General features: G+C 38.2%; 1 long non-coding RNA gene across 1 annotated transcript in view; it reads right to left on the bottom strand.

Annotated features, from left to right (window-relative positions):
* The window catches only part of LOC139594023 (uncharacterized), a 77006-nt gene that overhangs the window by 29936 nt on the left and 21324 nt on the right, over window positions 1-25746 (bottom strand). Inside the window, exon 2 of the long non-coding RNA XR_011680489.1 lies at window positions 17259-17292. This is a non-coding gene — a long non-coding RNA (uncharacterized lncRNA). The remainder of the gene's footprint in view (window positions 1-17258; window positions 17293-25746) is intronic.

Genomic DNA, 25746 nt, shown 5'->3' with positions numbered 1-25746 from the left:
ATGGCATTATATTTCCCTCCTTTGCCACTGGTGAGGTTCTAATGGGATTGTCTAATAAAGATATAAAATAACCTGATCTAGGAGTCTAGTCTGTGCTTCACAGAGTTTAGCAATTTCTCAAAAGTGTTCCAAGGACAGGCTAGATAATGGGAAAGTTAGAATAAATTAAGAGACAAAAATAAATTTGTGCAGCATGTAGACTGTGCACAACAGGCAGACAAGTTTGAGGGGAAGTCTGGTAACTGAAAAACTGCAGCTGAACTCTCTTACTCTGCAGCCTGTTCTGCTATTTTTATGGTGTTTTTTACAAATTCTGTAATAAAAAAATGGTTCAGATTATAGAGTTTTATATTTGAGTTTGAAACAAATAATTTAAAACTACAACTACCTTTTTCTACCTTTCTATGCATTTTCTGTCTATAAGTGTACAGATGTCTTAATTTCTTTGCTGTGTCACTGTTTCCTATATGTATTTGTAAAAGACAAACTAAACAGTACAGATATTTTTAAGCCATCTTTTTCAACTGGTCATTTTTCACACTCTACATCAGATTTTCCTTTTAGTCCTCTACTCATCTACTTTCTTATTCAGTCCCAGCTTTCACTTATGTGCCTCACTGGAACAATCTAAGGATGAGCTCCAGTCCTACAGATTGAAATTACACCTTTCAAAAGACAAGTGCTATTATTTGTATTACTTTTTGGGGGTTTGAAACATGGTTCAAGCTAACATATATTTTCACTAAATGAAGATATTAAGAAGGTAAAAAGAGAATCAAGTATTCATTACCCTCTCCACCCAGAGTGGAGAACACAAATATAAATGCAAGCCAAACAAAATACTCCCAGAAGATTTTGGGGGGTTGGCATTTCAAATAAATTTACTGTGCCTTCCAAAGATGTAATTCTGTATTTAGCACACTACTGGCTGAAAAAGTACTTCAAGGCATTTTACTTCCATCAGAGATCCACACCTTCAGGGGTTTCATCACCATATAAGCCCCCCCCCCAAAAAAAAAAAAATGGAAAATGGTATTGCCTCCCAGCCTTCAGATTTTTTGGATTGTATTCTGGAAGAGACAAGAAGTTGAGTTTTTAAAGAAAAAATGGGCAAATAATTGTTTTCCTAATTAAGATGCTGGATTTCTATTGTGCATTAATGAAATATTATGAAATCTTTAGGAATTTGTTTTGATGCTTAACATGAAAGTTAAAATAATTGTAAATGTCACTACTTGTCTGTGTACTAAGAAATTATAACTACCCACTCCAGCAGTATCTTCATGTAATGATTTACCAATCCCTCTTCCTCTAATTTCAACTGTTTTCTTCACTCAGCTAGTGCACATTTCCCCCTGCCCCAGTCTCAATCTTTTTCATGCCTGTACTGTTCTCCAGTATTCATCTTCTCTTTTCTTGCAATGTTAGATGTTTAGACATCTATCAAATTCCTGGGTTTTTTTGCCATTTTGTTTTGTGTAGCAACAGAACTTCTGCAGCCCACCTTGCATTCACAGACCTAAAAGTACTGTGTAAGGTGTTCTTGATCCCTCTTTATTGTATTACCCTGCCTGCACATTAGGACTTGTTTTTTTCTTATTCTACAGCTGTAGATGACATTATATTACCCTCTATGTGCCATCAATGCCAGTGAGTTCAGGGAAGCTCAGATGCAGACATTTTACTTGGCTCTGCTGTCACAGCAGGAACCCTATGGCAGCAGCAGGCAAGGCCTCTGAACTATCCCATTTTTAATGCTCACTGCAAGCCAGGGTCTCTATTTTAGCACCATATTCTCCAGTTCCAAGCAGACAGTCAGCAATAGAGCTATTTCTAAGCTCTAGACCTGTCATTTTATGTCACCTCATTAAAGGTTGTTTTTGAATACCCTGCGGACTGTAGGAAACATCCACAGAGCACGACTGAAAACTGAATTTCCTCCCCTGTCAGCAAGAAGGCCCTACTGCAGTGCAGTCCCCCTGCAACAGCAGGATTGGCAATGGACTGAAGCAAAATCTTCCTCTTTAACAATCTGTACTGCCTAAGTACTGTAAATGCAGTCTTGGGACTTGAGTGGTGCTGCTGTGAACAGTCTCAGGTTCATTAAGGCTGGCAAAGCACTGCATTACTAATTCAGGGCTGGCTGTGGCACTTCTGTCACATCCTTCATGGACAGCTGCAGAGAAAAGGGACCATTCAGGCTCCTCATGAAATGAAATGGCCCCATTCAGAGCTGCACTTGCCATTAGCTGAGGAGATGCTTCTCTCAGATTAGAGATTAGTTGACAGAATGTTTGTTCTGCAGGCATTTATGACCTCAGCTACCCCTACACACATAAATGTTCGACCAAAACTTTGAGCACTACTAAAACACCAATCCAAAGACCATAACAATCCAAATGAACAAGAACTAGAGACAAGAGAACTCAGAATAATGCAGCAGGTGATTCTGGAAGGATTGCATTGCAGCAGTATAAAATCAATTCAAGTCATTCAAGTCTAAAGGTTATTCTCAGGATCATTCAGTGAGTGTTTGTCAAAACACTCATCTGTTGACACATCAGAATGGCACTGTTTATCAAATATCGATAACCTGTATCATCATCATCCACTTATATTCAAAACAGAACTATATTAGAGGACAACTGATCTCACTCGTATCAGGCTGGTATTTCAAAAATCTGAACCCTGAAGAAGCAAAGGCTAAGGAATACAGAGAGTAACAGAATATGAATGGTCTTGGAAAAATAGAAGTAAGCCACAGATGTCACAGCCTGTAACTAAAGTGTTCTTTTTGGCTCAAAATAAACAGAAATTAATGGCTCTAATGTGGAATGCATGTATTGACTGTGCAACTGACAACTTTTGCTCGGTACATTTGATTTCAACAGGTCAGCTAAAGGCAAATGTTTAAGGGTTAACTGGCAATTGCCACACACTAAACTTTTTCTCCAAGGCACAGACTAACACTTTAGCTACCTGCATTGTAAAGAAATATTAGTGTATATTATTTATTGTTGATTCTATTTACAGGTATATTTCGAAAAAAAAAAAAAAGAAAGTTCAGCAGGGCCACGAGGACTATTTACAAAAGAAGCTTGAAAGTTCCAGTGCTGCTCTGAACAACCTATGTCCACCCAAATAATTTGATAATATCACTGAATTAACACAAGACAAACACAAACATTGCCAAGAGCTGTCTGAGACCCTCTTTGGGAATTACCTCCACAAGAAAACAGCAGTTGGGTTCCACCACCCAACTTCGCTCTTGCTTTCCCTGGAAGGCACTGTCACACTCTGGCTCAGCAATAAGCTTATCTGAGTTTGTCTGCTGTGATCAAGAGAGAGATTCTTTCAATACTTGGTATTGACAGAATTGAAAGCTTTGATTGAGCTCAGAAGCCCAAGTTTACCTTCTAAACCTTATTTAATAAAGAGTGTCTGAATATGATCAGTCACAGCCTTTGCCCCAGTCATTATCAGTGAAACTTTGTCATGCAAACAAGAATTTTACTGAGCTGCTTGGTAGGTAACCTACCCATAATGGTAAATAGATTTGCTCTGTTTAAAGACACCTGGCCTGAGTGTGCTATAAATACCTTCACATCAACTTTAAAATCTTATGGCATTTCCCTTAGTTCCATTTCAAATTATTTTTATTTCAGAAAGTAGTTCTATTAGAAAAAATAAATTGAAAAAAAATCTCAGCCTGATCTGTTTCTGGAATTCTAATCTGAGATGCAGTTAGGAATGGGCAGGATCTTTAAAAATCCAATTCTCTTATATGATCAAACACCTTTGCTTATCTCTTGCTAAAATATTCCAGAGCAATTTATTCTCTACAATAACAGCACCCACCAACAAATAAATCACTCTTTTTCTCTCTCCCTTGTGTCAGAGTGCAAGGCAAGTACCCACAAATGCAGATCATCCATTTTCATCTGATGTTTGCCTCCTTTTCAACATTGGTAAGTAAAGCTTGATAATAGAATCATTTTTGCCCGGCAAGAGGACAAAAGACAACAAAAACATGTAAATTGTATCACTTGACCTACTGCTGGATTTCTGCAGCCCCAACTCAGGAAGGCAAAGCAAAAGCACTGACAAGAGTCCAGAGGATTTCAGTGAACCTTAACAAGAATGGCAGTGACTGACATCAGCTGAGCATTTATTCCACTCTTCAAGACAAGATTAACCAGGGCGCGAGCAAATAAATCTGCCCATTTTCAATTGATTCAGCCTTAATTAAGAAGAATGAGATAAAGACAAGTGCATCTGATAGCACCCTGTATTATCCTTTCATATGAATTTTGGTCTTAATTCAGTTTTGAATGCTGGAGTAACATCTCTGATCCCTGTGGGGACTCCTCGTGTCATTTGTCAAGTTCAGTGCTTGTCTGACAAAACCCTGCAGAAGATATTGAATAAACAATCATGAAAATGAGGAACATATAGAGATTTATGAACATAATCTGCAGAAAAGGAGATCTTTCAGATATGCCATTCGTCAGAGCTCTGCATATAAATTCCACTGAAATTCAAGGAACAATTCTGATAACTTTAAACTGCAGGGAAGCAAGGGGCTTCACTCTTTGTGGTGCATTACTGGAACAAAAAAAGCTCCTTACACACTTCTGAGATACTGAAGGATACCTTGACCCAGCTATAAAGAGACCTCACTTTGATCAGTCATTGATGAGAAGAAAAGCCATGTTCATGTGATTAAAAGGAAAATTCAGTACAGCTACATTTGTAATTGTGTGCATGGACACATTTTTTGAAAACGTGACACTACTGACAAATTGAAAACCAATTTCCAATTGAGGTAACAAATGATGCAATAGGAATAAATTTTCGTAACATTTACCTATAAAATAAATATGTAAAACACTAAACATGTAGAAAGGAGAAACAGAAAAGAACAACAGAAATTAGTTACTTGAACAGATTAAGGTATCACAAGCAGCTCATTTGATTCCTCAAGCCCAGTTGCTCAGCTCAAGTTCAAGAAAGATGACACACCCATAGAGTTATCCAACATCCAGAGCCTGATACAAAATAGTAGCTTTTTTTTTTCCTAGCACATCAGTGATATTCATGAATTTCAACAAGGATTAGAAGTTGAGCTGGGATTCAGATTTCCTACCTTACACAGACTTAATTCTTGTTTTCCATACAGCAGACATTTGTGTAACAGCAGGCAAGAGCCATGCCAGCTGTGCTGTTTATTCAAAAGGCAGAGAAGGAGCTCCCTCCATCCCTCTGTCTCTCAGTCCCTGCCTCTTTGCCTTCCTTTCCCTTCCCACAAATAGTGTCATGTCTTTGAAAATCTAGGGCCAGGGGTGTGGTGGGGAAGAAGGGGTTGAGGAACAGAGAGGTTCCCAAATTTTACTGTACATTGTCAATAAAAAGAGCCATATTTTTAATTAATTATGTTTGTTATATTTCATAAAACCCCTCAGTATTATAGGATTAGATTGCACATACATCTGTATTTATTTCACTGAGCAAACCACTCCAAGAGAGAGACACAAGAGGCAGTGCCTTGCATAAAACTCCTGAAAGTCAGACATGTAACATTAACAAAGGGATAACTTAGATAAAGCCTCTCTGGAACATCCTTCACCCCACAGAGAGGAACTTCCAGATTATGGAGCATTCTTTAATGATCTTTGGGAGGATAGCATTGTGCCCTGCTACCATCACACTGCAAGGATGTGTAGCACCTATAAAAGTGGGTTGTACCTAAATGGAAAGCATTTATTATCTAGCAAGTAGGAGTCAACAAATTTCAGCATCTGGTAGCATGACAGAACTTGGATACAATGTAATTTGAGCAAGAATGTAGTAGAATTTTTCCTCATTTTGGCTATCGGGGTTTTTTTGTGTGTGTGTTTGGGATAGAGACAGCTTCCTCATACTATTTTTCCTCCTTCCCTGCTGAGGAGGTGAATCTCATCTCCCTCTATACAGCACAAATACATTTATTCTTGAAACAGTACCTGTGGATTTGCTTTAGAAAACTTGGACACATAGGGACTAAACATTTGTAAACAGAGCAGTTATACGTAGGAAAGAGGCCTCAGTTCAGAAAGAAAAACCTCTAAGATGCATAAATACAGCACTGTTAGGCCCAGGGCTCAAACTATTTCACCCAGCTGTAATTTGGCAGCTCATCTCTCAGCAAACACTCAGAGCAAGCAGCCTCAATCTTCCAGCAAACCACTTCATTGTGTTAGTCTGTTGTGATCAGTATTTGATCATCACTTGAAGGTGCATACCTATGTCCAGCTTTTGCAATCTGTTTGCAGCTTCACAGGGCAGAAAAAGGCTGTCAGCTTGCTCTGACTCACATCATTTTCCTACTCTCCATCCAGGTTAAATTGCAGCTGGCATTTGTAGGTGATTCTTTTCCAACGCTTCCTCATCTAAGCTGTATCTACCAAAGAGAGATTGCTCTGTGTGCTTTACTGCCCTCTCCTGTGGAGAACCTTGCCACGCCAACAAAGCAGTCACAACTGAATGGACATTGTTCTCAAGGGTAAAAGTCAATATTCCAAGGGAAAAAATGCCAATCAAAGGGGGAAAAAACCCACAGAAACCTAAGGGTCAAAACCAAAGATAGGCTGAAGGCATTTTATCCCTGTGCCTGTTTCTCTACAGCAAGAACACACAGCACAAAAAAAAGTTGAAGAAAAAAGAAGAAATTGTTTGCAATAGAAACTGCTCAAGATTGAAACTGAAGAATAGCTGCAAGATGAAAAGCCAGCACCTCAGAACAGGTACATCAATTTGTGTAATGAAAGAAATTAATTAAAAGTAATTTTTCAGCTTTTTGATGGTTCTTAAGAGTTGTAAGAAATGATACCCTGCACAGCTACTAGGAAGCCTTGGTATAATATCAATTTCATTAAGATTCTTCCAACAAACTGCATTTATCTAAAACTTTTAGGAGGAATCATAGACAATAGCAGCAAAAGTTCTACAGAATTAAACAGAGTCAGGACTGCCTTTTTTTTCCTAATAAAGCTGACCCTTGAAACTTTATTTAGCTTTTTAATTGATCTGCTTATTTGCTTTAAAACTGTTAATTTAGAGGTTTGTTCAAACCAGAATGGATTTGCTGCTCAGAGAGGTGAACTGGTTTGGACAAGACTAACTACTAACCTAGCAGTAGATGAGAAATACAATGTAGACCACAAACAGAAGTTTCCAGAACTCTATCCCTGTTTCCACAGTTCACAAGTGCTCAATATCTTTCTTGCAAAGGGATGTAATTATCTGCCACCAAAGCCATGATGAAGGTCTATTGATGACACCATGATGAGTACTCTGGAAAAAGCTGGATTTTAGCCCTCTAGATACTGCCCAAACCTTTGGTCTATAGAACAGACAAGGAAAATTCAGTGCCTGGGCTAAATGCCAAAACACTCCTGCAGCTTCAGGTCACTCCTTCCCTCCACATGACCTAGACAGGTCATTTGAATTATTCCACAGACCCCATGTGGGACACATCAGCTTTACATCATGCTCCTCCATGTCAGAAATCAGGGAGCTCTTTCCCACAGTGAGAAGTGGGACTCTACAGGACTTTGCCTGAAGTTCCCATATTTTTCATTGCTAATATGCAGGAAAAGATACAGCGCAGCCAAGGGTATTAAATGAAGTCTCCACACTGGAATAAACCCACAGAAGACCCCTGAGCATGCAATGCCATGATGGTTTGCATTACCACCTAACAAGACTCTATTATGCACTCCTTGCATCTCAATAAAATGAGTATGCAGAGATTTTTTTTTTGTAACATGCCTTTAAAGAACAACAAATATAGCTAAAAATGAGTCTGAAACAGTGCATGGCTATACATTAAATTCATATTAAATCCTATTCCTGAGAGAGAGCTGAAAGCCCTGTTTCTGCCAGCTCCTTGTCTCCTGTCATTTCTGATTACTGATGCAATATGTGTCAATGTTCAATAATGACTGCTGAAGTCTTCATGCTTGATGGCTTAGGATGTCATAATCAAAGTACAAGCTTTATTAATCCTCTCATCAATAGAAGCCACAGGGTGTCTGTCACATTATATTTGTGTGTGCCAAGAGTAAATAAACTGCAGCAAATGAAAAGTGTTTATAAATATGGACAGATGTCAAGTGCTTTACACAGTTACCCATGCTGATGTTTCCTATTATAAATTTCCAGGCTTTACACAACACTGATAGAGCCATACTTGAAGATATCTCTGTTTACATGGATATTTTGCAACAACTCTGAATAAAATGAAAATAAAAATGATGAAACTAATGGCCAAGTGGGAAGAATTTATTATCTCAGTCGGACTCACAACTTTTATTCAATTGGCTATTAGGGCAAACTACAACATTTGAGAATCTGATTTGAAATGAAAGGGCAATGTACAATGTGGCAACAAACATTGTACTTCCTGGATTTTGGGCATTCAGGTGAGAGATGGAAGACATTCTGCTCAGAAGTGCACCCTGCAAGCTCATGCAGGTATTCCCCTTGGCAAGCTGCAGTTACCCCTGCTTTAACAGGACTGGGGGGAGTTCTCTGAGATACAGAGCAGATTGTGCTGGAAGACAAGTTATGACTAGCTCACTTTACACATGGAAACTTCCAGGCAAGAGGAGATAATGTTATTTACTTGCTCATATCCCTGTGTTTTGTTCCTGGCTCAGTTTCCTGATTTGGAACATAATGAGCTTGCAAAAGTTTGTAGAAATCACCAGGATCTTCACAATAACAAATGATTTGGTGATAAAAACAGTAATCAAAATTGACTGTAATTGAACATTTTAAGGTGATGCATGCAAGAAAAAGCTGCAATTTATGCCTGAACACAATGAAGCCTGAACATGAACATTCAAAAAAGAGACTCAGGAGTTGAAATACATGGTCTTACTGGGGAAAAAAGAATGATCTCAGTAATGTTCAGAGAGCAAACACCATTCAGTGTCACTGCTTACAGAGGAGCAGAGCCAGGAGATGAGATGCAATAATGTCATCGTGCAAACCCATGGAGCACTTGGATGAGTGCTCAGTTTAGAGTTTAGTAAAGAAGCCAGGACAGAGTGAAAAGGCACAGCCCAAGGAGGGAGGCAGCTCTGGGTCAGACAGAAACTCTTGCAGGGAACTTGTGGCAGGGAATCAACTCCCCCACAAAGCAGCCCTAGAGGATCATGGTGCTTGGGCCTGCCCAAGATTCCCATTAGTGACCCAGTGCTAAGAGCTCCTGAGGGAGCAAGGCAGGCTGCAACAGGAATGGGTCTGGGGGATCCGATCTCATGGCCCTGGACATGGCTGTATTTCTCCTCTGCAAAGATCACAGGTGTTCTTAGCCAAAAGAGGGAGGGCAGTCATTGACAGCAAAATCCCATTGATATACCCCCAGGGACACTAAAACTGTATGTGCAGCAAATGAAAGAAGAAACAACCAACCACATCCCTAAAAAACCAAACAAAAAGAAAACAAACCCAAAAATCCCACCATTAATTTAAGTGAAGAAATCTATCCAAAAAGACCAAAATGAATTCACTTTCTATTAAACTTGTAAATGCAATATGAAATCATGGCTCAAACTGTTTTTGCTGATGTGATCCACTCAGGGCTCCTGCTCAGTGTCTCCAGTGAAGCCCAAGCTGTTGCAGGTGCAGGCCCTGGAATTTCTGTAAGCTCAGTGTGGAGACTTGCAGGGCCTCCTAACAGATGCTTCTCAGGTGTGCCCTGTCTGAGCTTCATTTGGTGCAGCTGTAACAGCAGTTTTTCCAGTTGAGTGTTTATCACCAATTTTGCTCACACGTATCTTTCTATCTATATCATATCATAGATAATGTACATTTCCCATGGCCTCTAAACTAGATTTTGAGTGCAACATCTTCCATGCAGTCAATAGTTTAGGGAATCATAAACAAATGGAAGCAAAGATATGCTCTGTTCACAATTTCGATTATCTGCTCAGAGCAACAGTTGTAAACACCCCTCATGGTGTCTCATATTTCAGAACCATTTATGTCCCAATTATCCTCAGCAGCACCTAATTAAAGCCTGCTGTTCTCTACTAGAAGTCAACAGTTATTTCTAAATTTATATCCCTTTTATAGCCTGACACCTGAAAGTTAGGAAAATAAAAACACATTTTTACTGGAATGAACTCAAAATTACCAGTTAATTCAGGAAATTTTACACAATACATGGACTTCTTACATCATCATTCAGAGAAATCAGACTTTGATAATACACCAAGGGACAGCTCCTTCTATAAACATACTGAAGTAAAGCTTTAAAAGTACTGTATGAAATTTTGTTTACTAAAAGGCATTCTGTGGGCATAAATAATTAATTAAGTCAAATACAAAGATGGTAGCTTGTTAAGAATGGAGAAAGCCACAATTAACATTTTTAACCATAGAGTAATGATACAAAAAATAGGGAAAACCAATAAAAACATATGCAGTCAAGCTTTCATTTTAACAGTTCCTCTAGCTCTCCTTTCCTGCAGCCACACGCGTTCTGTGCATGTGAGAGATTACAACCTGTATTTCTCTTGTCTTTAGGGGAAATGGGAAAAAACCAACAAAACAGCAACCAAACCAAAACACTAAAACTCACTAAAGATTGCTTTCTTTTTGAGAAGAAGAAGGAAAAAAAAAACAACAAAAAAGCTGGCTTGTGATGAAGTCAGCTTTTCATTGACCTCTGATTTAACAGGAGCTGATGTCGTGCAAGTCAGAAATCCAGTTCTTTTGTAGGTCTTTGTAGCCAATTTAAATTTAAAGGCTCTTTTGGTGTCCTGTTTATCCAGCACATTACACTGCAGATTTGTGTTTCCCTGCCTTCCAGCCATTCTGTTGTAGTTAATAAAAGATTAAATTAGACAGGTCTGTAATTTCAAAGGCAAGCTGCATTTCAGGACAGTCTTTTCAGATTAACTGATACAATGACAATATTTTTTGCTAATAAATTTGAAACCCATTTTCAAGTTTCTGGCCTGTACCTGATCTATTACATGACCCCACAAGAGTAACAATATGTTTTATATCTCACTTAATCATATGTCTGTAAGGAAAATAGTATTTCCTTATCTCTTGGAACAAAGAGTTGGTAGATAATTAACAGTGATGAAGCTTTCAAATGCCTTATCTAGGTTGTAAGATCAGGCTGGATTTCCTGCTTTCAGCCAGAAGCTAGCTAGCAGGGCTGCTGTGGGATTCACTGACACAGACTCTGCTTTGCCAGCAAGGCAAAGCCAGTTGACTGCACCATTTTAGCAGTATTGATGGGTCACTATGTTGCTGCAAGACTTCCCACTCCAACCCCTTTGTCCTGGTCCCCTTTAGAAACACTTATTCTCCTTACACTGGTGATGTCCTTGTTATCTCTTTCAGCAGCCAAGTCCTTGTTAGCTCTCCCCTTGTCAGAGGGACAGAGTGACCAGACAAGGTGTCCTCACTTCTGTTCACCTTGAGGACACCTCCCCCAGGGCCCAAAGGCCTGCAGTGCTGCAGCTCAGCTCCTGTGGCCGCCTGCTCTCCAAGTGCCTGGCTATGCCATTCCATTGAACCAGAAGCAAACCACTCACAGAAATGAATTACTGCAGGATTAATTAGGATATCTCACTAGTTCAGTTCAACTACACTTGAACAAACATATTCTCATTTGTAATACAGACATTTCTGAATGCTGTGGGTTTTATGAACACAGATTCAGGGATCACTCTATCACATGCTGCACCCCTGGGCCTGGTATGTCCATTGGTTTCTGTAGCATCTTCAATGTCTAAAGTGCTAGGCCTGATGAAAATGTATACAAACTGCACAGTTCCCATACTATTATTTATATATCATTTCAGTAAAAATTAATTTACATATGATACCAGCATTAAGAGCAAGGACTCTTATCTACATCGTATCCTACTGGAGAATGCAGTTTGCTCTATAAAACTAACAAGTGTAGATCAGAAATGTTCATTTGCAGACACATAGAGGACATGGTGGCTGTTCTTAATTTTTATTCCTATACCAACAGGCAAGAATGATCTATCTTTTCCACCAGTGAACAGCTGGCAGATTTGAGCCAACACATTCTATCAGGGAAATACAGTGTTAGATCCAGACCACTGCATTTTCCATCCCTGTCTAACAGCAGTGGAACAAATGCAGTGCAGACCCATGTGCCAGTGCATCCATAAAACAAGAATTTAACCCTCAGAGAGGAGGCAAAACTCCAAAGAGTAATTTTTTCAAAGGCACATATAAGCACCAAAACAACATCTGCAGTCCCACTGCACTTTCTCCAAGCTGCTTGTGGAATTTAGTGAAATGGACATATTTGTGTAAGAGCTATAATTTTATCTTGTTTTTTTTTTTCTGAAGGAAAACAAGGGAATTCTACAGAGCTCTCCATATCAATAATCCCATGGCATTTCACATGTGTCCATTTCAAAGGAGTGACTCCTCTCTAATTTAAAAATCTAGATGAGTAAATGCTTAATTCAGGTTAGAGGATTCTTAAATAGTAATATTTAATTTAGTCCAATGGGAATATTTTCAAAAACTTCAAAGGAAACAGAAAAGGAGACAGAGGAATGGGAGATCACAGAATAAATAGAGCTGTTGTTCTGAAATAGAAAAGGACAAGTATATTAATATACTTTTATATTTACTATTTTTAGTTTATTTCCAGTTATGAATCAGGTTGTATTGTAATTCTATCTTTAGATGAATCAATATTTACTAAAATAAATCTACATATATTCTTCTACTCCCCCCATTACTTTTCCCTATAAACTATATCTTTATAAATTATAGAAAGCAAGCTACTGAATGACTATTTCTTGGCAAGCACTACTAAAATTATACACATAGACTTATGCTGGGGGGAGGTTCCTCTGGCTTTTGTGTCTTCTGTATTTACCCGGCTCAATGCTATTCATTCTGATCTAGTAAAGGAAATCTTGAAAAATGAGGCAGTCTGTAAATTTGTGTTTAATATGGTGAAAAACCTGTAAAGCACACCTTAAAGGACCTGATTAGACACCAAAGATGACAACAGGAAGGCTCTGGCCAGAAAGGGAGCATTATGTGATGGAACTGGTGCATCTAAAGACAGAGGCAGACCCAGGTGTCTTCCTGCTGCAGGGCAGAATTGTGTGTCCCCTAAAACCCTGAAATCAGCCCCTGGCTGCCAGGAATCTGCCTGGGGTTTGGAAAGAAAAGTACAACAGATCCTTGACTAATCACTGCAATTGTCACAGACATCTCTTCCCAGAGCAGTGCAGCCCTGGCCCTCTGTCCACCACAGCACACAGAGGCAGCACTGCCAGCCATTCCTCACAGGAAGGGGATGCAGGAATGCAAACGGAATTGGGATCTCAGGGAACCTGGCTCCCAGCCAGGGGTAACAGCCAGAAATTCCAAGCTGGGGCTAAGATGTCTCACTGGTAATTCCCCTTGGTTAAATTATTCAGACATTGCTCTACAGAGGACAATTCCCCTGGCATTGCCCAAGGAGTGCAGCCATTTCTCCCAGCAGGAGCATTTGAACCCAAAGCTGATTGCTGTTCTAGGGATCTCTGCTGTCACACCTACATCCCTGGAGGCAAATATTTTTATTTCTGCACTCTAAACAAATTTTAAAAGAAACTTGTGAAAGAATTTATTTTCAGGCAAGAATTTTGAAGAAAGAATTAACTCCCTAACAGAAGTTCATTTGCCATTTTACTTTTTCTTTTTAAAATAAATGCATTTCATATGTTCTGTTGGTGTTGTGTTTCTGTCTTGCTGTTTCAGCCACCTGATATAGCTGCCAAAACCAGATGCTTAATATTTGATAGCATACAATATCTGTGGTATTATTTATTAATTCAAGTGTGGTAGATATTAAGAGTTCTAATTCTATCACACTGGAGGTTTCATAAGCTTATATTCTCACAACTTTCAGTATATGTAAAAAACCCAAAACACAACAAACAGGATCCCTTGAGTTCTAAACAGTGCCTAACTTTATGCACATGGATATATATGGACATATTTCATTCTGGAGTTGACTATATTAGAAAACTGCCATTTCAAGTTTTTTTCCTAGCTAGGTTTTGCAGCATAAAAACCTTGTGGGATTTATTCCTTTCTTTAAGGAGATCTTCAGTCAGAAATTATTCTATATCCATGTTCCTAACAGACCTCCTGGGAGTGCCTTTCTAAATTCAGATAACTGGTTGCCAGCAGATGCCATTCAGAGATCAAAGAGAGCCACACTGAGCCCACACTACATCAAGCAGATATTTACTCCTGGCACCATTTGCAGCAATGAAAGTTGGCACATACCAAAAATACCAGTGCTCTTACATGATGATGCTAATTTTTTTTTCTCCATCTTGAATGTAATCTGCACAAGAGAACAGTATCTAAATGTGCTTTGGATTTTTTACAAGGTTTAGGACACATGGTGTTTTTACTGGGAACCAAGTTCATGTGCAATGATGAAAATCACTGCATTTTTTTATCAGTAATTACCATATATATATATATATATATATATATAAATATGAGGTCTGAAATTTATTTACAATTAAGAACATCAGTTAAATAAAGCAAGCTAGAGTAAAATATAAGAAGCAAACACTGAAGTATGAGCTTTTATACTTGTTGGAACATAAATTTCTGTCAGATGAGCCTACCAATACCTTCCCTAAGGTTTCTGAAACTCTCCTTACCAACAAAGAACTATATTTAACAGAATTTTCTCAGCAAATATTCTTCAAGTCATAAACCAAAACACATTTCTAAAACTTTGCAACCATTTTGTCTCATTGAAAAATGTGCTAAAGACTTATGTATCTTAAAATGAGACTAAATATTTACATAATAACTGGTTTTATACTTAATTCCAGTTTACTGAGGCTAGCCTGGTTCTGAACCCTATGCAGCATTTACACCAGTAGCAAAGAACCAAAGCATTTTACCTAAAAATAATTTACCCTAAAAATGTACTTTGTTTAGCTAAATTGCTTGTTCAGATGTGGTAGCAAATGATTTTCATTTAACAGCTCTTGATGTTAAAGGGAACACCAGAAGCTCCCTAAAGCATTCATTTGTTAATGGCAAGTCATGGTTCTGTCAATGCACCAAAGTTCCTGTGAGTTAGAGGACAGGTAATCCCTCTTGAGGAAACTTCAGTGGTTTTGGTTTGGGTTTTTTCTTCTTTTAATATGTAGATGTGCTAACTTATTTAGTATTGCAACTATTTTAATATTTAAAACAATCTTTTAAAACCCCACTTCTCTTTTCAGCAGTGAGTGGCAGTTAACCAGGCAGAGAAGTCAAAAGGAAATCAATTAAGACAACATAAGATCAGCAGTGAAAAAAGCAATGCTTGTACACAGTTAGACCAACTCATCATCACAGATTCACTAAGGACACACACTGTGAGCAAACATTGGGTTTTGCTTGTGTATTTTCTTGCAAAAATTCATACCTGCAACCCCCCTGATTCACTCAGGAACATCTGACCTTCACTGAGTCACATATGACCCTAATCATCAAAATATTGTGGAAATACTTCTATTTTTCCTGACGGAATTTACATTGAAGTTACTGTAAAGTAGAGATAAATCCAGTCATATGCAACAAAAAATTAAATTTTGGTAATGCTACTCGTCTACTGCTCATTTATGCCATGAGTGTCAAGGATATAAACTGATATTGTTATTAAAAACACAGTTTAAATAGAAAATATATTTATCAGAAATAGCCTGCATAGGAAAGTTTAGCGAGTTTTACCTTCTCTATGAGAGTAAGGAAGGAAAAACTTACTGGAAGTAGAGCTACTGGGGGGAATTTTGTCATACCTTGTACTATACTCCAGCCTTGGATATGCTCAGTTTGTCTAAAATCCAAGAATATCAGGGACAAAGAGCACCAGATCCCTGCTAAGGTACACCAGAATGAAACAGAATATTTGGGATTTACATTTGGAGTTGTGGGGACACAGCTTTCATCCTATTTCAAAAAGAGATCAAGAATGTACCTGTCCAGAAAAAAGATCTTTTATAACAGCAATATTTATGTATATAGTCATAGCTACTGCCTGAACTTCTTTCAAAACAGAAAGCAACCCAAAAGCAAATGTGATATTCCAAACAAGCCCAACAAAGCAAAACAACTGAATCCAAAATATTGGACATCACAAAATTCCACAGAGATCTATTCCTAACATACTTAAAGTATGTTAAAGAAGGTAAATTTTCTGTAACGGGCAAACAGAAGTCATATACTCTAGCAGCCACTTCCCTTTATAATTTGGGAATTTCAGTCCATTAACAACTAAAAAGATTCGAAAATAATTAATCTGTTTCTATTATTTGTTGCTCAATTTCAGTCCTGTTTTGGTCTTCACTCATTCACAGAATAATTCCTAGACTGTCCTGAAACCCATATTCTAATATATAAACTTTTAATATTTTCATATAGCCATTCAAATTCTGAAAATCTTCATCTGTTATTATTCTGCTTGGCTTTAAAGTTAAAGAACTCAATCATATTTATTAAAGCTGATTTTAGTAACTTTTTTAAAAAATATTTTATGTTCTTCCACATAACAAAGGTATTTCAAACATCTCAGATGGTGATATATTTGCCACAGCATCCTAATAGCAGCTCCAGAAACAAAACTGTCAGACATTTCACTGGGTTGGCCAGTGATGTTTCATGGATTCCAGGCTGGAGTCAGTTCACTGGTTTAGATTATGACTTTGTCCTGATAATAATTGCTCTGCAAGATTTGTTCAGCTTTGCTTGGGTAAAGGACAAGCCTGGTCTGAGGAAATTTAGAGCAGGTCAAAAGGAAGATCCTTTTGGTACTTAAAGCATCAACATTTCTAAAGTAAGCAAAATGGCAAAGATTGAGAAACATGCCATTAATACATGCCATGCTTCTCACCCTTAACAACAGCAGTTAGGGCTCCACACCACTGCAGAGATTAAAAATGGCCAGGCACGTTCATTTGGAGGTCAGTAGGACTTGAATTATTCAGTATTATCCTGCATTAAGATCTAAACTTTATTCTACCTTGCAAAGGCAGGAAAAGTTTGCTCATGTTCATCAAGAAAAGGCGACACCATGAGATTACAGCTGTGGATAGGACTGACAAGGTTATTCCTAACAACAGCTCATCTAAAAATCAAACACTGAATCCTATTTTTATCTCTGCCATGGTTAATAATTTGAAATATGAACTGACCTTGGAATCCTGAAGCTGCTGACCTGGACACGCCCTGAAAAATAAAAGAGTATTTAGATGTGTTAGTGGTTATATCAAAATTCATCCATATATTGCAAAGAGCAGCTAGGCTATTATGTAGACAACGCATTTGAATAACAGCTTCAGTACATTCTAGAATTAGATCTGACTTTAAAGCACTTACTTATCTGAAAATGATTCCCTGTGCCATCAAGGGGGAACTTAAATACACCCCTAGAAAAAACTGCAACAGTTCTACCACATATTTGTACTTTCTCTTGCAATTTCATTTTATAATCAATAAATTCAGCCTTTTTCTTTGACAGTAAAACATGATTAATTTGCAATAATTTTCTTATTCAGTCTGATGAAGTGTAAAGCTGTAAAAAACAAATCCAGAGGAACATATTTCAAACTAATGACAGATTTATAACATTTAAATACACTGCATTTCAAGATATCTATAATACAGTCCCCAGCTTTTGTGCCTAGCTTTTTGATAAATAGATACAAACTCTATGGAAACTTTCATTACCAAAATACTTTTTTTTCATTGAAAGGGAAGATGATAGGAAATAATAAGTTCCGTCTTTAATTTTAGTTCTGCATGTAATCATATTTCTGCCAAGTTTCCCTGAAATTTTCAGCTATTCAAGTTTTTCTTTATCTTCTCTAAATTAATTAATTACATAATGGTTATACTATTTAAGAAACCTTGCATGAGCAAGATATTCCTGTACCTACCCTTGTTGCATATAAAAGTAAGAAGAAAATATAAATTAATAAATAGGTTTCTGAGCAGCAAATGTCTGATGCCATTTCTTTTTTAACAAATTTATTCCCTACTATGCCATGAAATCCAAGCAGTTACCAAAATTATACTGGAAAAATGTTATTTTTAGAACTCTGCTGAGTTGTGTTATCAAAAGCAGCTTTGTCTTGGCCAAATGTCACACAAGGACACTTGGCCCAATGAGACAGTGAAGGTCCATAAAAGAATCCTGCACTCTGATGCAGTGCCAGTGTTCTAACTGAGGGAAAAAACATATCTGACTTAAAAGTACGGACATCAAGGTACCTGTAGTGGAAATTATTTTGGATTAATAAATAAATAAAAAGTCAATTCAATTCCACACAATGTCTAATGAGATTGAGCATTAATAGATTGAAGCTGAGTTACTCATGCAGGTTTTAATCTGAGTTTTGAGGACAAGAGAGATCTGCCCTCTCTTACTGCACAGACCTGCAGGAGCACAAACAGAGATTGTTTGTCCACAGGCACAGTAAAAGCATCAGCAGATTTCTAATTTCTTATTTATTAGATTTCTAATTTCTTAATTGTCTGACATGTTCAAACTTTCAAAACAAATGTATAATCTGTGAGTGAAATTGTATTTAGTAATACCAACACTGGTCAGGTGCAGGTTCCCTCCTCACCAGATGCACATCTACAACCTTACCGTTGCAGCACCTCTAATAAAGTTTAGGGGGAAAAGAAGAATATTCTTGTCCAGTTACATAAATCAATTAGGATCTTTAAGTCTTTTTCAAGTATGAATAGATCAATTTAAAAAGCACAGACTGATAGAATCTCTAAAATCAGCTCTTAAGAAATAGTACTAAATCTTCAAAGCCAGTGCAATAATGCATTAAGAACTAAGTATATAGAAGTTTTAGGGACCTTACATATTAATGTCCACAAATAAACATATAGGCCTGGAAACTCTTCTTACATTAAATTTAGAGTGATGTAGTATCACTGATTTCTGAGACAGCCCTGATTCACAAGCATGCAAATGAGAGGAGAGGTAAGTCCAGAAAAACATCATCAAAAAGACAGATTAGCAAAAATAGCCAAAAGGCAGATTTTCCTTCTCTACAGTGTCAGATAACGTAATTCTGATGTACTGCCTTTTTTTTGTAAAGATGAATTAATCCATTGGGATTTGTTGAGGAAAAAAAATGTCATTTTAAAGTAGCAAACATCAGTGTCTCAGTGTAAAAAGGAGTCTCTGTAGCTGTAATGTGCAATAGAAAAGGTTGGCCTTTCAGTGCACTTTGTATTCCTGACATGCAGATAGACATTAATGTACCAGCTCAGTGCTCTAGTAAAAAAATCTTTTCCAATTCCTTATCCAGCCTCCCAGAAATGAGTGTCTGACACTAAACCCCTTTAAACAGTTTATGCTCTCAAGTGGGATTTGTGTTTTATATGTACTTGTCATTGTAATGGAAAACACACTGTCCTAATGCCAGGTTCTTAAAGCAAGGAGGGTCCTTTACAACAAAGAGTAATTCCAGGATTCACAAAGCAATGGCAGAGAGGTTTCTCTTAAGGATGGATTTTAGCTAATCATGTAAAAGCATTCTATGCATCCTTTTCTAATGCAAAATAAGGATGAGGTTGAGGGTTGGGGCTCTAAGCACCCCTGTCTACTGGAAGCTGTCCCTGCCCATGAAGGGAGGTTGGAATAAAATGATCTTTAAGGTCACTCTAACTGAAACCATTCTATGAAACTTCTCTGAAATGCAATGTGTTAATAAAAGCTTTAGTTGAGTATGGAAATAGGCATCATTATGCAATGGAGCTGTGAGGTTATCTGTGGAATTACAGTCACAAACTATTCAAATTCATGAACTCTGTGTACATATGCAAAGCTGAAAACATCACTGGTACTCCAGCAAAAAGCTGGTCACTGCCTCCTTTAGTCTGTCTTGAACTTTAGTTCCTAAGGGTGTCTGTCATAAGGCTGATAATCCCTGGCCACTGACTTAAAACAGTTTCACTGAACATGAAGTTATTCTAAAATGTAAGCACTGCGATTGAGGTGCCATTGTCAGGTCAGTCTGGCAATGAAGTCATCTGTAAAATGTGTGTGATAGCTGATGGAGGCCCTTCAGCAAGGAAACCCTTTCTAGCCTTCTTGAACAGCTCAAACAGAGGGGCATCTACATATACCAAAACCTTGAGGGGAAAACCCTATCTCCATGAATCCCAGGAAATTCCTGTGTAATCTCATAAAGGGGGAAAGAGCACTGTGGGAGGTAAGGAAGTCTCTATTCAGAACATTCATTGAGATGTAACTTCTTCTACTCTAATCCTTAAAATCAATGGTAAGGGTTTAAAGGCTCCACAGAATCATTTTGGGTTTTTTTTTCAGCCTGTTTGTACATTGAAACTAAAGTCATAAACATTAATGAGGATTAAATAGCTAAACTGATGTAATAACGCCTGCCCTTTAAAAGAAGTAGTCCTTTTGTCTCATATCCCCTCTCCTCTGTCAGCACCTCTATTTTGTTCTTGGAGTTTGCTTTCTGCCATTCAAATGTTCTCACTTGGCTCAGCAGACAGAGGAAGTGGAAGGAAGGAGTATGCGGTCAAGAGTGAATCAAGTTCCTGAAGAGAGTTCCAACTCCCTCAAAGCCTATCCTGTTAAAACCCTATCCTGTTAAAAACAGCTCTCCCTCAACAACAGAGGGTTTCCTTTGAGCTGACAAACCAGATATTATCATCTCAGTGAAAACACCCTCCTGAAGTGACTACAAGGCCTCCAATACCCAAACCCCTTATTTAGAGGTACCCAAGGTGTGCTGAATGGGATGGGACTGTTAGATCTTGTTCTGTGTGTTTGCTCATTCTGCTGCAGACAAGTTGTACAGAAGGATTCTCAGCTCCAGCAAGGCTCTGTGAGAAGTTTCAGTACACATTTATCTGACAGGGGAAGTCTGGCAGAGCACAGAACAAACAATTAGACTAAAATACAGCTCTTAGAGCAGGTTGCTCTACAGACAAGCTTGTCTCTGAATCAAACCTAGATGGTTTCCCTGTGTGTAACGGCAGCCTGTGTACTCAGTATAAAAGCTAAAAATATTTGCCACACAAATGATATCTGCAGCTGTGTCAGACAGGATGCTTGACCACATCCAACCAGAAACCAAGAGAAGACCACAAGGATCCAACCATGAGAACGAACACACACTTCTTTGGTTTTAAAATACATATCACAAAAACCTTTAGCAGTTTCACTAGAGCAAGACTAACTAGCAGCCATAATTTGCTCTTTCATGTAAGATTAAATGACATCTTTCTATTAAAGAGGGAACAGTCTGTGTGGGGTTCACACTCTTTGAACCTGAGAGAAGCAGAGAAGAGAATGATCAACACAAATCTCATTTGCTGCTCCTGTGTTGTGCCCAAGTAGAATGCAATATGGAGATTCTTTAGGGTGATGCGTTTTATTTACCCAGAGCGATGGTGTTTTATTTCATTGGCCTATCAGGGCCAAGTGTGTGTCCAGACTGTGGGTCAGCAGACAGTCACAAGATTCTGTTCAGTTGAGTGCTTGTGCAGTTTCAGTTTAGATGTAGTGTAATATAGTATAGAATAATATAGTATACTTAAGTAATTAATTAGCCCTCTGACATCATGGAGTCAGATGCAGCATTCTTCCCAGACATTGGGGTTGCCTTGCTTTACAATAAGTCTGTTTTATTGCAACCACTGTAATGGACACAGTCCCCACAAACAGCAGGGAATTCTTCAGTGATCAGTGCAAACCTGGGAGGATTTCATGCCCTCTTTGCAGAGGCACAGAGGGGATAAATCCAGCCCTGAGCTGTCCTGAGTGCTGAAGCACGGCCACCGGCCCAGGACTGTGGTACAGCAGGGCCATGGCTGCTGTGCACAGGGATGTGCTGAAGGAGCAGCAGGATGGCAGCGAGGGGGTTAAAGCTGGGTGTGACACAGAGCCCCCATAATGGGGTGCCCATTAACACGGGGTACCCCAGATCCAGCCCTGCCTGCCTTTACCTCACAGCCCGCAGCCAAATCTATTGCAGCCCTTCGTGCTGGGCACAGACCAATTACTGATCTTCTTTCTCTTCTTTCCTGCTGCTTAACAGGGCTACAAGTAATGGTTTAAAATTACTCTCTGAGACCTACCCCACATGACTTTCAGAGCAGAAACCAAAGTAACTTAAATGATCAAAAATCGTTTCAAGGTGAAATGTCTTTGAAATACACAGAAAATAAAAATCCTGGCTAAAGTTCATCCAGAAATACCAATGTTTTGAGGTCACTGTAAGGATCCTATCTGGATTTGCAATCACGTAAAAGAATCAATTAGGAGTCAAATTTAAAATAAATTCCAAAACAAGAAAGGGAACTTCTCAGTATGTATTCAGGTGTTGCAAAAGACTTACCATCACTCTGGCACTGCCAAACAACTATAAATCTATCTAACTAACCTGTTGAGTGGATTTTGGATCTGCTCTGTGCTGCTAGGGAATCAAAACAGCTGGAGCACAATGACAACTCTGCTTGTGTGAAGACTGGGGCTGATTAAGGTCTCTAAGAGCAGTTCCTCCTGATACTGTTACATGAAAAACACCCCCCAAACCCCAGAAATCTACATTAAACTACTAGTGCAGACCTAATCAATGTATTATAAGAGAAGCATGAAGTTGGCTCTTAAGGCTTGCTGCTCCCTCCAAAGTGTATCTGAATGCTGGCCCTGTCATAGATCTGCTCTGCACTTAGGGCATACAACACTTGGTAATGAAACAAAGTTTAGAAAAATATTTAAGTATTTTCTCAACTTCAGGAGAAGGGGTCACTCATAAACCTCTTATGTACCATGTTGAAGTGAGATTTAAGCCTAGATATCCAACACACTTATAAACCTACCAGTCTTGTCCAGTATCAGACTGAAAGGAAGGGAAATTTCCTCTGTTTTTATCAAATATAAAAAAACCAAAAACCCCACCACACACACAAAAAACACCCAAACAAAACAAACAAACAAACAAAAAAACCAAAATCCCCAACCAATTCTTGGTTTTGGTTCTTGATTAACTTTAGAAATACAACAAATACTGTTGAATTATCAAATCAAAATTATCTTTCTAGGCACTCCCATTATATGTCACTATTTTAACTTAACTCGCACATAAAACACCTTTACTGCTACCTGCTGATCAGAATCTGTGACACAAAAAGTTGTGCTATAAGAGAGTTTTGGCTTCAATATTACATACAGTTTTAAAAAATTATTACAGATATCTTGTGTGTATCTTATCTCTTTGAAAAACAGTGATTTTTTTTTTTTTCCTTTTTAATGTAGGTTTTCATTACTTGCCAAGTGCTTTTGGTCAGCTGCTTACTGAAATCCATTTCTAATACAATTTTAAGTATTGTGAAACAGGGACAATATTTTTTCATCTGTGCTGTTTCACTGGACTGGGAAAAAGAATCAATAGTCCCTTATTACATGAAGACATAATGCCTTGGATTGAAACAGTGGCAGAGGTTAATGAATGTGAAATGAGTTCACCCAGGGAAGAGTGTGCAACACCAACAAGTGGCACAGCTTTCTGCTAGAGCTCTGCAGAAGCTTTATGGTTGCTGTTCACCCAGAGAAGAACATGAATTATGAATCTGGATTGTTACAAAATGTAGGGAACTGAGGCAGGTTCCTAGGATGGAAGAAATCCAGGGAGGGTCTAATACAGAGCACCTTCAGAGTCCCTGATTACTTACCATATCATCACATACATAATTACATTTAATTTATTCCAGTATGCATAGTTACATGGGCATGGAAGCTGCTAATGAATTTTCTCTAACTCATAAAAATGGCTGAAAGAAAAGCACAAACTACTAAGAGTAACACCTTTCATTTCAAATGGAAGCTACATCAGGAAATTTTTGTCAGGAAACTCCAGCTGCCTCTGGTACAGCAAATGCTTCTGGAGCACCTTTAGCTTATACAGAATTATGATGGATTCAATTCCAAATGTGAAACTTGTAGAGGTTATGAAGAGCCATTTATCAGAGAGAATTAAGCACATAACAATTTGCATTATTCCAGAAGTTAATGAGGAACTCCAGCTCATGTATGTGCTGCAAACCAAAGGAATTCATACAAATGTACTCAGATCCACCTCATCTTGTCAGCTCTGACAATGGAACTGCAGCACTGTGGGCTGTGAGGTTACACTGCCAGCGCTGCCTTGTCTTTGTGTTTCAGCTCAGGAGTCTCAGAACTCACTCAGTTTCATCCTGTAGACTCCGTACAGGATCATGGAAAAATAGATTAATGCTGGTTTGCCTCTGCAAAACAGCCACTGCATGGCTACAGCTCAGTGAAATCACCAGCATTTACAATAAAAGCAGGTTTTAAAAGAGGCTTCTAGAATGTATACTGTAATTTCCTCCCCACAACATTTTAGTATCACACTGAGTGACAACCAGGTAGAATCTACACTCATAATTCAAAAGTATGAAAGGTCAGGCTTGATCACAAGTTCTCTAGAAAAACTGCAGAGCAAAGTACAAAGACTGATACATCAATTTAAACATTTGAGAGAAGTGGGACTCATAGAAGCAAACCCCTGTCTTTGAGAACCTGGAGACACTACAGCATAATAGGGCAGTTAAAAATCAGTAATTATTTCCTCATGTATTTCCACAACAAACCACAGACAGATTTGAAAAGCAGTAATAAATTTAAAGTGGCTAAGACATGAAGATGAATGAACACAGTCCTAACTTGATTACTTGGAAAGTGAATCAGAGATTCAATACAGCTGTTTTAGACTAAGAAATATTGTATTTGATTGTAGTAAGACATGTGGAAGCACAAGGTGAGGACAAATGTCTTTGGCAGGCTTTTAGTAAGCCCTACCAGGTCATGTGGTAATTAGTTTTTAATAAAGGTATTTAATTTATGCTTTAAAGTCTAACCCTAACTTAAGGTAAAATATGTTTCATATAAGACAAACTTTTTTTGTAAGAAGTAGGAGAGAAATCAAAAGTATGAAAGGTGTCTGGAGAGAAGGAAGAGAAAGAAGCACGAAAATCTTAATGATTAAATAACAAGTGAGGTCCAAATTAGACTACATCAGGTCTGAAAGATATGGAGATCTTGAGAATTAATGACTCATAACACGACCAATAATACCAGGAAAATGAGTTCATAGAGGAACAGAGTGTAGGGAGTATGACACCACAAGGAAATAATCTCCTACCAGAGAACATATAGAAATCCATGAGTGACATATTAAGGGATTTTTGACCTATTCAGAAATCAGGCTTTTGAAACCTTCTCATTAAAGAACAGCTGTTTTGATAGTCAGTCAAATAATCCAATTTATTCGCCAGCTTCACTGAAATTAATTACTCCACCATTACCCTGAGCAACAAAACTAAAGGGAGAAGAACAGCCCAGCCTCTATTAATGGTGCTGTAATATTGGAATTACAAGCAGGCATTTTCCTAAAAGGGAGGACTCCTCACTCATTAATTTTCTGTCATGTGCTGCAAGCACTGCAGTTGCAATGTCACATTCTCCTGTTCTAAGGAGAAGAGCTCCGACAGTTTCACTACAATCAGACTTTGCTACTCATACATGCTTTTCATTAAATTACTAGAAATAATAAAAATAAAAACAAAGCTGGCATGAAATTAGGTTACACAGTATGAAATTAT

This window comes from Agelaius tricolor, unplaced genomic scaffold, assembly GCF_023055355.1.
Source record: "Agelaius tricolor isolate 1412-34295 unplaced genomic scaffold, bAgeTri1.0.p SCAF_11, whole genome shotgun sequence".
Lineage (NCBI taxonomy): Eukaryota > Metazoa > Chordata > Aves > Passeriformes > Icteridae > Agelaius > Agelaius tricolor.
This window is presented reverse-complemented; position numbering and strand designations above follow the sequence as displayed.